Source organism: Megascapheus bottae, chromosome 19, assembly GCF_031878675.1.
Source record: "Megascapheus bottae isolate mThoBot1 chromosome 19, mThoBot2.hap1, whole genome shotgun sequence".
Classification (NCBI taxonomy): Eukaryota; Metazoa; Chordata; class Mammalia; order Rodentia; family Geomyidae; genus Megascapheus; species Megascapheus bottae.
This window is the reverse complement of record NC_143527.1, coordinates 33,147,389-33,160,929: the sequence shown is the minus strand read 5'-3', so window position 1 is coordinate 33,160,929 and position 13,541 is coordinate 33,147,389. Positions and strand designations below refer to the sequence as shown.

At 39.0% G+C, this 13,541-nt stretch overlaps 1 protein-coding gene across 1 annotated transcript in view; it reads right to left on the bottom strand.

Moving 5' to 3' along the window:
* Positions 1–12,415, bottom strand: part of Chst9 (carbohydrate sulfotransferase 9) — a 226,718-nt gene extending 214,303 nt beyond the window's left edge. The window contains exon 1 of the mRNA XM_090353297.1: positions 11,997–12,415. The gene's annotated coding sequence lies outside the window, so the exon portion shown is untranslated. The remainder of the gene's footprint in view (positions 1–11,996) is intronic.
* Positions 12,416–13,541: the final 1,126 nt, after the last annotated feature.

The following is a 13,541-nucleotide window of genomic DNA, read 5'->3' as shown; positions in this document are numbered from 1 at the left end:
TAATTTTATTTGGTACCTTAAGTTCAGTATATCATAAAGAAAAGTAGTGACTAGAACTCTGAGACATATGTTAACAGTGATATAAAGACATTTTTGCTTGCTATCTTTGAAATACAATGAAAATAGTAAATATGCAAAACTGAGAAAAAAGTAATTTTCAATTATTTTGAGTTTTTAATTAAACAAAAGAACTGTAGGGCTGGAAGTTTGTCCTAATGGTAGAGTGCTTGCCTGGCATGCACAAGGACCAGGGTTCGATTCCTCGGTACCACATATAGAGAAAAAAAACCAGAAGTGGTGCTGAGGCTCAAGTGGTAGAGCTCTAGCTTTGAGAAAGTCCAAAGACAGTGCTCAAGACCCTGAGTTCAAGCCCAGGACTGGCAAAAAAAAACCCCCTGTAAATCATACCTGTAAATTTTTGTAAAATATGAAAGGAAACAAGAGGATAAGAATGTTCTCAATAAGTAAGCCACACTTTGAGAGACAAATGGCACATGTATTCTGTCATATGCAGCAGCTAGTTCTAAAATACCCTGGGACATAATAAATTATGCAGGTTTCTAGGCATTCACATGCAATAACACCAAAGGAGGATACTATTAGGAGAGGAACAGAAAGGCACAATTTCTATGTGCATCTGATCATTCAAAATAATATTTATCGAAATAACTCCAGGAAAGGGAAACAAAGGGACTTTTTAAAGATTTTTTTGCTGTTTTTGTTTTCTTTTTGTTCTGTTTGTTCATTTATATACGTTTAGTAGTGCAAAGGGAGTTACAGAAATGGAGGAACAAATGTATCAGTGGTACATTACGGGTGACATTGTTCATAAAGAAATGTACTCCTTACCTGATTCATGTAACTGTAACCTCTCTGCACATCACCTTTATCATAACAATAACTTAGAAAAAGAATTCTCTCAATGTACTCTCAAATTGAGCTTGATGTAGATTTCTACAAAAACAATAACATAGTACTAAAAACCTGTCCAACAAATTTTTGAGTAGAGTGGTTAGATCCCAGGTAAAGATAGCTACTTGTTCCCACTGAAGAAAGGAACTCAGCCACCTACCACTTTCATTAGCTGTGACACAGTCATTCCACAGAAGGCATTGTGGGAGGAAGCTGATGGAAAGTCATGGCGACTAAATCACAGCACCTAGTCACGGGCTTTGGGAAATTGGGAAATAAGCTTGGGAAGAGAGAATACTCTAGGTAATGCTCGTAATGGAACTACAAAGAGCACAGTACATCACCTTCTTTTCCAGGTCATTGAGTCCTCTTCAAAAATAGAAAACAAACAGAATTATGAACTAGAATCATAGATACCAGACAAGAGGGAAGGATGGAGAGAGATGAGAAATGGATCAATAACCTTCATCATGGAATTTTCCTATATACTGAATAAACAAATGTAGCTCAGAAATACCTTAGTGAAAGGGTGAATTAACTGCAATGACTTCATTTAAATGTGACCAAATGAAACCGATGTAATTAAAAATAGTCATATAATTCAATTAGTAATTAAATTATTTACTTCACTAGCATACAGAGAGACTGTCTTGGGATGGAGGGAGTGTACAATATCAGAAAATGTTGTAATTGTACTGTTGAATTAAAAAATGTGAACACAGCTCTTCTATATTACAGTATTAATTATTTTTCTAATCAGGTAGTAAATGTCACCACAGCAAAAATCAAGTTGATTGGTAATTCAAATATGCAATGACAATGTTTTACAGGTAAAGTTTGGACATTTATTTGTTTATTTATGATTATTGTGATTTTGAGTGTAGTTTAGATAACTGCTGGCAATATGTTTTACAGTTCTCTTTTACAATTTCTTCTCTGGCTATGATGTTTTAATACAACTAGGTTTGAATACAGATAGAACAACTACTTTTTCCCCAATGCTCATTTTATTTGTCTTGAGATTTTAGGTACAATGACCCACTAAATATCATGAATGAAAAATAGTTGTGTACTTGGTCTAGAAATCTACATTCCATTTGCGAGAATTCAAATATATTTCCACAATCTAGAGTTATTCCTTAGGGCATAATCGTTTACATGGATTTATTATCAAAGTTTCCATTTGTGCAAAGTCTTATTATCATATGTGTCATTGCAATAAACTTAGAGTACAAATAGCTTCCAGCTAATAATTACCTACACAAATTGTTGGCCTCACAGCTCTATTTTAATACCAAATTCTATATGGAGAACTGCTTTTCCTATTGCTATAAACTGAAACAATTTTTAACTTATTCGTGGTCTTGGAACTTTAAAAAATATAATATAAAATATATTAACAATTTAATAAGATCACTAAATCCAGTTTCATCCAGTTCTCTCAGGACTTAAAATTCCAGAGCATTGCAATTACCCTTTGTCTAACTACTAATAAAGATATAGGTAGCTGAGGCAGAGGGGAGGAGATGTGGGTTAAGAATTAAGCTACTATAAAGCTTGTGTGAAGCTAAGTAAGGCTTTCTAAACACAAGTATTTTCCATATAATAATTTGTTACAGCTTTCCTCTTAGCAAAAGCAATACCAAGTTCACAGTGATTACTAACATATTTATTTATATAAACAAGATGAAACATGCGTGTTTATTAAGGGGATCCTGTAATTTTGAGATGTAGAACACTGTGGACTGACAGTATGGAAACACATATTCCTTTCTACCTCTCTCTCTGTCTCTCTTCATCCTTTCCTTTCCTTCTCCTTCCTTCCTTCTTTTTCTTTTTCTTTTCTTTCCTTCCTTCTTCCTTGTTTCCTTTTCTTTCCTTCCCTCCTCTTTCTCTACAAGCTTTTTATTTGTTTTGCTTCTATTCATTATTTTCTACTTTGTTCTGCCAAGTCGGAACTTAAACTCAAGAAATGATTTTTAAAAAACCTCTTAATTGCTTAAACATAATTGAAGTCTTATGGGATACTGAATGAAGATATTTAACTGCTTTCAAGAACATGTTGCTTATTGGCCAATTAAACACTTTGGATCATGCTGGCTTTCTTTAATATCTACAAAACAATGTCATCAATTGTTTAGTTGGTGGGAATTAAGGAATCTTTTCTCCAATTTTATTTTCAAATTAGAATGAATACAACCTGAAATTACATTAACCAATTATTAACATTTTTCCATGCTTGCTTATCTCATCCAAAATTTGAAAAAGATTTTCTTGCTTAACCATTTGAGAACAAGCTGTAAAAGCCACAAGATTTCATCCCCAAGGCATGCTTATATAAGCATGCCTTCTCCCCAAAGACATATTTACCAACAAGGTCCAAAAGGAGAAACTGGTAAGTTAGAGCACATGGAAGTACCTAGCCAGCTGAAACAGAAGGAGAAAGGAGAAGAGGAAAGACAGGTCACTGGAAGAGCCTCACCTCAGAAGGCTTAAGGAAATCAGATACATGGTTGGGATCCTTGCAATGAACAAAGTAAAGGTAATGTGTATAAATGTCATGTATACGGGATAATGTGTATATGTGCTATTTGTGATCAGAAAATTACTAGTTATTAGATGTGCATGGTGAAGGCACTTCTAGCTTGAATGAGGAGCAATGTTGATGGAGTCCTTGTAGTTATCTATACAACTGAGTGCCAACACAGGCTTGAGTAAAGGCAGAGACATATTTATAGTATACATAAGAGGCAAGAATCAATGACTTGGTGAGACTTGATAGGGGTGTGAGAAGCCTGGCTGTTTGCATTGAGATGGGCAAATACCACAGATTCGTTTCTTTAACATAGGCCAGAGAAAACACCACGTGTATGAGTGAGGAACTCAGCATGGACTCTCTGAGCTGTAATTAATGATGTTTTGGACTGTTGAACCTTAAAGTGCATCTACAGTGCACTTTACAGTGCAAAATTCCACCCAAAGTTCTGGGATGGTAGATGAACATAGCTGAGAGTTGCATGATTTAGAACTGTTGTGATTGTTGAACGGTTTGATTGAATCTGTCAGTTACATATGTAACAGAAGCTTCTCCAAGTTCCTTCACCACATCAGCCGGATTACTCGCCCTTATCTAAACTACATTCTTTACTCCGTTAAGAGTTCAGTGTAGTGTAGTGGAAGAGCTCTCTAACAACAGAGGAACTATGGGCATCTTGGCCGGATGTGTCATGTTATGTTCATTCTGACGAAGAATGTTTTTTTTTTTTTTCCTTCCAGAGCCAAGTTAGTAAAATGAACATGGAGGAAGGAGGACTTCACTTTATAATCTCTGTCTTTATTCCACATCTGAATCTAAAGAAGAACGAGAAAAGGCAGATATTCCCAATAAAACTTCCATGCGTCCTTAGATCTTCTTGCTGCTCAAAGAAATGCACTCCTGTCCTCCTTATCGCCCGACAGTTCACAGCCTCGATTTCATCTTTGCTCAACTCCCATGGTGACTCTACACTAGTATTAGAAGTAGTAACAAAAGTAAACCAAATAAAGTCAGGGGTCAGCAGTTGACCAAGGAGCTTCCACTATAGATGAACAATACAAAGCAAAACAATCATTGAGCAGTGTGTTCTGCACAATATCTATGCCTCCTTCTAGAAAAAAAAGCATGCTCTTTCACTCTTCCCACCTTCCCCGGCTCCCCCAGGTGAAGTCTGGCTTTCTGTACAGAAAAGCTAGTACTTTTGTCAAAGCAATGGCTATTCACAAGTGAACAGATACACAGACGATGAGGATGATTTTAATCTCCAGGATGAATAGTGTACATAAAAAGGCTTTTTTTCTTTTTCTTTCTATTTTTTTTCGGTTGTGGGGCTTGAACTCTGGGCATTTGTGCTGTCTCTAAGCTCTTCAACTCAAGGCTAATTCCCTACCCCTGGACCTGTGTGTTGTCTCTGAGCTCTTCAGCTCAAAACTACCACCCTTCCCCAAGAGCCACAATCCCGTTCATGGTTTTCTAGTGGTTAATTGGAGATATGTGTCTCAAGAGCACAGGAATAGTACCCACGCCCAGTGTTAGGGCTATAGCCTTGAGCTGAAGAGCTCAGGAACAGTGCCTAGGCTCAGAGTTCAAGCCCAATGAACCCCCCCCCCAAAATAAAAGAATAAAAAATGCAACCTTTCCTGATTTTAGTGCTTATGCATATATAGAGAATACATAAAAGTATATAATATATATAATATGTAGGTGTATGAAATCTTAATCTATACATGTTTCATATATATCAACATATTCATGGATTCACACAGGTATAAAATATAACGCTTATATAATGTAACATATGTAGGCCTCATGTATACACCTCTATATAAAACCTTGTATATGTACAAGCATTCAAAGCTTTCCAGTGATACGCATTTTGAAAGAATAAGGGATTGTGAGTACTAAAATATTAATCCACTAATGTATTAGTTTGACAAAACACATAATGACCCATAACGATTTCTAAGGAAAATAAGTACCACAGGTGAGATTTTTTACACCAGAAAGTGAGCTTGGATGTGAAGGCAGAAAGTCTGCGTGTATGGCCCACTGATGGAAAAATCCACCTCCCTGAAAGGAGACTAGGATGACTAAATAGGGAGCAAACTGAGAACATAATCTCTCCCCACAGCATATAGGAAAGACCGGTTACCATGGTTCTATTAAAGCCAGTATCAGCCGTTGAGAGAATCTTAGGAAAAGTAGTGTTGGTGAAAAGTTATCAAAATTACTGTGCATAGGAGGAAGTGCTGCTGGCTTTTAGTGGGAGGAGGAAGCCCACGTGACAATAAATTTTCCCAAATATTCATCATAACATCTCACATCACAGTGAACTAAATGTGTCGTTAATCAAAACTTGTAGAATTTGATAAAACGTCCGATTAATTAAGAATTTTGTAAAAGCTTCAAATGCTGAAAAATTTTAAAGTATACTGGAAGATACTAAAAGTTTTACTAAACAAATTTAAAACTCATTATTTACTCATTCTTTCGTGATTTATTATATAACTCCTGTCAGTATTTCACTTACGGTCTTCGCTTGACCTCCTGAATTCTGGGATTATGGAGAATATATCTGTGTCTGCTTGTTTGGTTGATTTTTTTTTCTACTTTGTTATTCACAATTTTATTTAGAATACAGACTATGTTTATTTTCTACTCTATGTATAATTTGATTTGCAAACTTTCCCACTTGAACAGTTGCCAAATTCCTTTATTTCATTCATTCTTTTTACTTGATACAAATAAATCTAATTTGTAATCATACCAATATTTCCTTTAGCTTGTCCACATTCTCATGTTTTCCTGAACTTCTTGCATGGCTTCTGATATCTTAAATTCAAACATTATACATGTACACTGGTTCATAATACACAATCTCTGATTTCTCTATCATGTATTCCAATGAAATCATCCACAAATATTAGGACAGTATAATACCTGTGGCTATCCATTATTTTTGTTTTATAGTTCCTTATAATCCCCACATGCATACACCCCCTCTTACAACATATAGTCTGTTAATTATACTAGTTGTGAATTACATTTTAAACTAATAATAAGGTAGCACAAAATATTTGGTAATGCAAAATATCCTTAGACATTGTCTAAAGTTTATGAAAGGGGAAGCTCTGTTGTTGATTGCCAGTTACTGTTAAATGTGGGACAGAAGAAAGCCACACACAGTCTTGTGCATTTACCACTACTATATCACTTTGTGCCTATCATGACTGATAGACAATGTGGAATCCAAGGAGTACATCCTTTTTCCAGCCACCGGATTTAGCACAAGCTTATTGGTTAAGGAGCAGGTCAGATCAGTTCTCTAGTTTCTCTTCTGCCACTCATAACTAGCTTAACCTTTAGCAGTTCACCATAATCACTGTGGCCCTCATAACTTCCCCAACTAGAATATACCACATGGTAATAAATTACTTTCAAGGTCACTTCCAGCCCTATAAAAATGCATAATTTTGATTCCTATACTTATGTACTGATAAGAAGAAATAGTTTCCCAGAATAAATATATTATAAAATGTATCCTGTGGGTCTCAAGTTTTACATTCTCAACCATAAGAAATTTTTTAAATGTTCATTTTACTCCAATCTTTAAAAATGCCTTGTTCTATAAAAAGCAGAAATGTTCCCTCTTCTCTCTAAAAAGAGGACTCTCCCTATACTTCAAAGGAGCACATTTATTTTGAGAATGTAGTGTCCTTCTATTTATCTATGACTGTGCTCTTCACATTGATAAAAGTTACCATTTTACTGTGAATCCTTGAATTAAAAAATGATCTTATCTGTCTTTCCAATCATATATTTCCATCATTTCTTACCTGCAGCATATCAACTTCCTCAATTCTTTGTAAAAACTCCACAGAACCAACAATTCAACACAACTAAATGCTGACTCTCAACAAGTGCTATCTTGTGAATCAGCTTCTTATTCAACCAACTATTTTCATCCACCACCAGTTTTGCCTTAGAGGTTTTGCAACACACAATGGAAATCTGTGATACTGAACTTCAACTATTTTATCTAACCAGGTCCAGGAGAAGGACAGATGATGGAGAGGTTCCCTTTGCTGATGTATGTTTTCCTTTGGAGCATAGGTACAGAGTTCAAATGGACAAAACTCCTCATTCTGATAGCTTCTTTGTCTTCATCAAAGTGTGTATATAAGACTTAGCAAAGCTACTTAGCAATGTGGACAAGGCAGACTTTAGGAAAACACTTGAAAATTCAGTTTATTATGGTTTACTCTGCTCCTATTTGTTTTTCACAAGCTATCCTCTATAATTTTTCAGACATATTTCTAACCTCTGTTTCTTGTCAAGTGAGAATGAAGTGCTCAGATTTTTCACTAAAGGACTTTTACATTTGAAGAACATGTTTAATTCTTGACAGATCATTGTTAAATAAGTGCATAGTAAAATTTTGCTTATTTTTTTCTGTGAATTCTTCATAATCTACTGCCAAGTTATCATCCTGTGTTTGCTTATTTCTACCTCCTAGTTCTTTTCTGGGCCAGTTGCCAGCTGCCACACCTCCTTAGAAATTGGTTTTGGTGTTTGAGGTATGTAAGCTCATTTAAACATTAACCTAAACAGAAACAAAATAATTAGAAAGGCAACTTGCCCACAATAACAATGGAAATCTTTTTCAAGCCAAACATGAAATACATTCCAAAGACAAACACAAATGTCTTTTTAAATAACTGTGATTTTAGATTATCTTTGCCTGGGTTCCTCTCATTAACATGAATAATTCAATGCTTATTGTACATGGGGAAAGTGTTTCCTCTCACTAATTCACTTTTAGTACACAGAAAAATAAGATGGAACACATTCTTATGTAAGAAATAAGGATTTATACTAGACAACATTTTAAAGGGAACTATACTTCAAAAAATATTTATAGTTTGGATTCACTCTCGTTAGTGCTATGCAGTTGTAAGTTAGAAGACTTTTAGGACTTTCAAACAAAAGGCAATGTCTGCCAGTAAAGAAGGTCCTATCTTTTCTGTGGTAGGGTGTGTATGTGCATGTGTGTGTGTGTGTGTGTGTGTGTGTGTGTGTGTGTGTGTGTGTGTGTGCATGCCAATAGAAAGACAAACTCAGGCCTAAGTAATGTCCTTTTGAACTCAAAGTTGGTGTCTACCACTTAAGCCACAGCTCCACTTCTTGCTTTTAGGTGGTCAACTGGAGATAAGAAGCTCATAGCTTTCCAGCCTAAACTGGCTTCAAAGTATGATATTCAGATCTCAGCTTCCAGAATCTGTAATATGCCAAACATGAGCTACTCATGTCTGGCTAAATAAGACCATCACTATAGGTTTCTTAAAATATATGAAAATATTTTGGGATATTTCAGCCACACTGGTGCTCATGGCTCATGCCTTTAATCCTAGCTAATCTGGGAGGTGGAGATATGAGGATTGAAGTTCAAAACCAACCCAGGCAGGAAAGTACATGAGACTCTTGTCTCAAATTCACCAACTATAATCCGGAAGTGGGCTGTGGCTCAAAGTGGTAGAGAGCTAGCCTTGAGCAAACAATTCTTGGGGACAGCACCCAGCCTTGTAGTTCAAGTCCCATACTGGAAAAAAAAAATTCTGGCTAAAGAGTTTATGTGACAATTTTGAGACATGACATATTTAACAATGCAGTTCTTGTTAAAGCCAAAAGCCCCAAATAGGAAACATTCTTAAATGGTGAAGACTCAAATCCTCTTATCTCTTAAGATAACATGAGGGAAACATGATTCAAAGCCAGCCTGGGCAGTAAAATCTCTAAGACACTGATGACCAATTAACTAAGAAAAAGCTGCAAATAGAAGTAAAACTCAAGTGGTGGAAAAACAGCTCTGAGTAGAAAAAGTCAAATGACAATACAAGGCCTCAAGTTCAAGTTACAATGCTGGAAAAATAGAAGTACGCATCTTAGAGAGACAGTTCATCTTAGTTAGACTGATCAAAATATATGTGGAAATTAAAATGTATTTCTTATAACCAAATACAAATATTGTATTTGGTTATTTGAAATTTGATAGGGAAGGGGGGAAAACCAAGACAGGGGTGGGGGAGAATGGGGGGGTGGGGGGAGGGTAATGGGTACCAAGACATGTGAAAGGGTATCAATGTAAGTGAATTAATGCACCTTCTATCTGGCAAATATCATGTAACCCTTTTATTAATTACAATAAAAAATATATTAAAAAAAGAAATAAATAAAAGGAAAAAAAAAGAAAGAAAGCCCAAGGGCAGTGCTCAGGCCTTAAATTCAGTCTCCAGGACTGGAAAAAAAAGAAGATGTGGTAAAAAAAAATAAAAAATAAATAAATAAATAAATAAATAAATAAAATGTATTTCTTAGGTCTGTTTAATTTGGCACGTTAGTCTATTATTTTGTGAATTCTTCTCATGGACTCTATACCAGTGTGAAACCCATGCAAATGACTGAAGTTGAGGAGCTGTTGAATCCACTGCTTCAGAGTATCAAATATTACCCTTGTTGCAATGAAGGAAGGGAGGTAATGTTATCAGCTGGTAGGTATATATGAAAACTGTATGCCAGCCTTAGATAAGCACTCTAAAACTTTGCTGATTTTCTCTCTTATTAAAAAATAAAAGAACAGTAAATAAGATGAGCTTATAAGTTCACATGAAGCAGAGCTTATAAGAGGAGCTTATAAGCCAAACGTGGAAGTTGTCAAACTTGGGTCAGCATCTGATGCCATCACATTTTTCAGATATGAAATGAGTAAGTACCTGTGAAAACAAAACACTGCATTTCAAGTGAGTATGAGAGAACAGATGGTTGGTAATGATTTAAAACATTTATGCTTTTGGACTGTCACCAAGCCTCTGTATCATAAAATATGGTTTTTAGTACATCCCAGCATCTATATGCAAGGTGCTCATTTTCTGAACGATGTTACTGAAGTAAAGGAGATAAAAACTAAAGGAAAAATTCCTCTTTTTTTCCCTCAAAGCATTTTATGCATGCTATTTCTTATTGACTATGTTCTATCAAGATATTTCTGGTTGGATGAGAATACCTTAATTTTCCCTTGAATACTAGTCAAAAGCCAAGTTCCCAGATATTGCAATTTGTTTGAACACCTAGAGAGAATTGCAATTTTGTTCTGTATATCTGATTCATTTTGATGAACATGGTTAAAAACCAGTTAAGCAATAATAAAATCTGGTAGTCAGGAGTGAGTAGTTTTGTCCATGGAAAACAACAACATTCTCTTCATCTTCTGTTTGGTAGACAGGCATATGGTGTTATGATTCTGTGCTGGAATTGACAGGTGGCAGGCCGCTGAATCAAGGAGACAGATAAATATTAAATATGGTCACACTGTGTCTTAGCGTATATGTGTGAGAGTAAAAGAAGCTCAAGTCATTTGAAAGCGATACTAATAGTAAAGAAAAATTTGTATAGAGAAGTTAATGTGATATGTAGGATTGGAGTGAAGGAAAATAAATATTGGTTAATCATACTGTAATTAACACACACACACACACACACACACACACACACACACACACACACACACACACACACACACTGTCCCCCAAAAGAGTCTTACTAAACAGCCTGTGGTGGATCATATAGTATAATGGTGAAAAAGAAGTCACCTAACCGCACACTATGTATTATTTACATGCTATTCCTTTCCAAACTCTGGGAATATTTCAAGCACAGTTTGCTCCTGGGAGGGAGTTGTGGTGGAGGGGGGCAGAGGAAAGGAAGAGAGGACGCAGCTCTAGACTTAGCACCTGTGAAGTTAGTTGGAAATAACTCCTGACAGGCATCAAACATAACCTTTTAGCTTGCCAACAGAAACGTGCTGATAGGCGGGACGTTCAAATGTGGAGAGCTGGTAAGCCTGCTAAAAGTGACAGCAGCAGCCACCTTACTGTTCATTCCCTCCCTTCCTGCTTCTCACTGTGTCTTCTGATGGCCCTGCTCACCCCACTGCCCTCTCAAGAACCCTGGAACCGGGTCTCCAATGCGCACGAGTCCCCTCCCCTCTCCTCCGCAGCCTCAGCAAGGTCGCGGGCTGAGTTTGCGGAGCCCCAAAGGTGCTTCCACCACAGGGAAGCTCAGCTGTCCTCGGATCACGCTGGGACCACCTGACCAACCGGCCTGGGAAACTCGAGGCTGCTTTTCCCCTACTGTCCCCTTCCAACTCCCCCCCCCCCCCCGCGTGCCCCACGCGGATCTGACACTCCAATCCCTGGAGTCCGGGGTGCCCTAGACATCCAGCCTGGGTAGCTGACAAGTTCCCCTGGCGGGAGCCCCTCTCCAGGTCTCTGGATCCCCTGTCCCTCGGGCTGGCGCACCCCTCCCTGCGCACGTCCACTAAAGTGAATGCAAGTGGGTGGACCTCGCAGGAGAGAGGATAAAATGCTTGAAGAGGTGACCACGCACCCTCACCTCCCCAGGATGTCGCCAGTGGCGCCCCAACATCTCGATCCCTGCACCCCCCTCCCAACAACCCCCCCCCCCCCCCCGCGCGCAACCCAAGTGAGGTTACCTGTCCGGGCACAGGGCGCACCCGGCAGCGGCCGCGCCCAGGCTCCTTTAGGTACCGCTAAGGCGGATCCGGCTCCGGGAGGAAACTTCCCCACGCTCCGGGCAAACTCCGGTGGGTTCCTCCGAACCCCAGCCCGTTAGATGGCCCAGTACCCGGAGCTGGGACTCCAAGGAGCCCGGCACTCGTCCTAGCCCTGTCCAGCCAGGCTGGGGCTGCGGCGCTGCCTGCGCTCCCGCCGGCTCCCGCCGCCGACAGCCGCGCCCCCGCCGCCCCGCAGCTCCGCCTCCCGCTTTTATCTCCCTTGGCTGAGCTGCCCGCTGCGCGTCCTGCCTTCTTTCTCTTTTTCCCTCTGCCTTTGTCGTCTACTGGGGAACTCACCCTCCCTCTCCATCCTGCGGTGCCTGAGAATCGCTTCAGGGTCACCCCACTCTAGACCAAGAAAGACATCCCTGCTCCTGTCTCAATGCCTGCTTCTGCTGCCCCTCTGTCTGTCTGTCTGTCTGTCTGTCTGTCTGTCTGTCTGTCTGTCTGTCTGCCTCTGTCTCTCTGTCTCTGTCTCTCTCCTCTGTCTCTGTGTCTCTCCTCTGTCTGTCTCTGTCTCTCTGTGTCTCTCTCTGTCTCTCTCCTCTGTCTCTGTGTCTCTCCTCTGTCTGTCTCTGTCTCTCTGTCTCTGTCTGTCTGTCTGTCTGTCTGTCTGTCTATCTGTCTGTCTCTTTCTCTCTCTCCCTCTCTCCCTTCCTACTGGAGATTTTCTACAAACACTGTCCAGAGGGACAAGTCAATAGGTGAAGGGGTCATCGCAGCACAGACACTCCAACAATCTTGGAAACCTTTCCTTGCCTTGCACAGGGAAGTGTGCTTGTGTGCCTGTGGGCTGTTTGTGGTCATGCTGTGGTTAAAGATCAGCAAAGTGCTGGGGAGAAGTAAGGCATGCCCAGCAGGTGAATTCAGCAGGTTTGGGGAAAGGTCAGAGGTCCAGCTCTCACCGCATTCCTAGTAGTTAAAGCTAAGCTGACCCCCTAGGCCACACATTTAAAAAAAAAAAATCCCACAAGCTTTAAGGTGTTGATTTGTTTAAAAGTTGATTTGTTTGTAAAGTCCAAGACTGGTATAGATTGTTAAAATTATTTTTAAAGCAGTAAATTGAAGTTTAAAAATTAGTTCCAAACATTATCCTAGTAATAAATTTGACCAAAGTAGGGCAAAGAAAATGAAGCAACCCTTTGATTGTTTATTTTGCATTCAAGCAGCTTCAAGAAGAACTGAACCTTCTTTTTTTTGGGGGGGGGGGCAATCGTAAGGGTTGGACTCTGGGCATGGGTGCTGTCCCTGAGCTCTTCAGCTCAAGATTACTGCCCTATCCCTTTGATCCTTGGTGCCACTTCCGTTTTTCTACTGGTTAATTGGAGATAAGAGTCTCAGGATCTTTAGTGCCCAGGATGGCGCTGAACCACAATCCTCAGCTTTCAGGCTCCTGGGTGGCTAGAATTGCAGGCCTGAGCCACCACACCCAGATGAACCTTTTTTTTTTTTAAAGCATGAAAT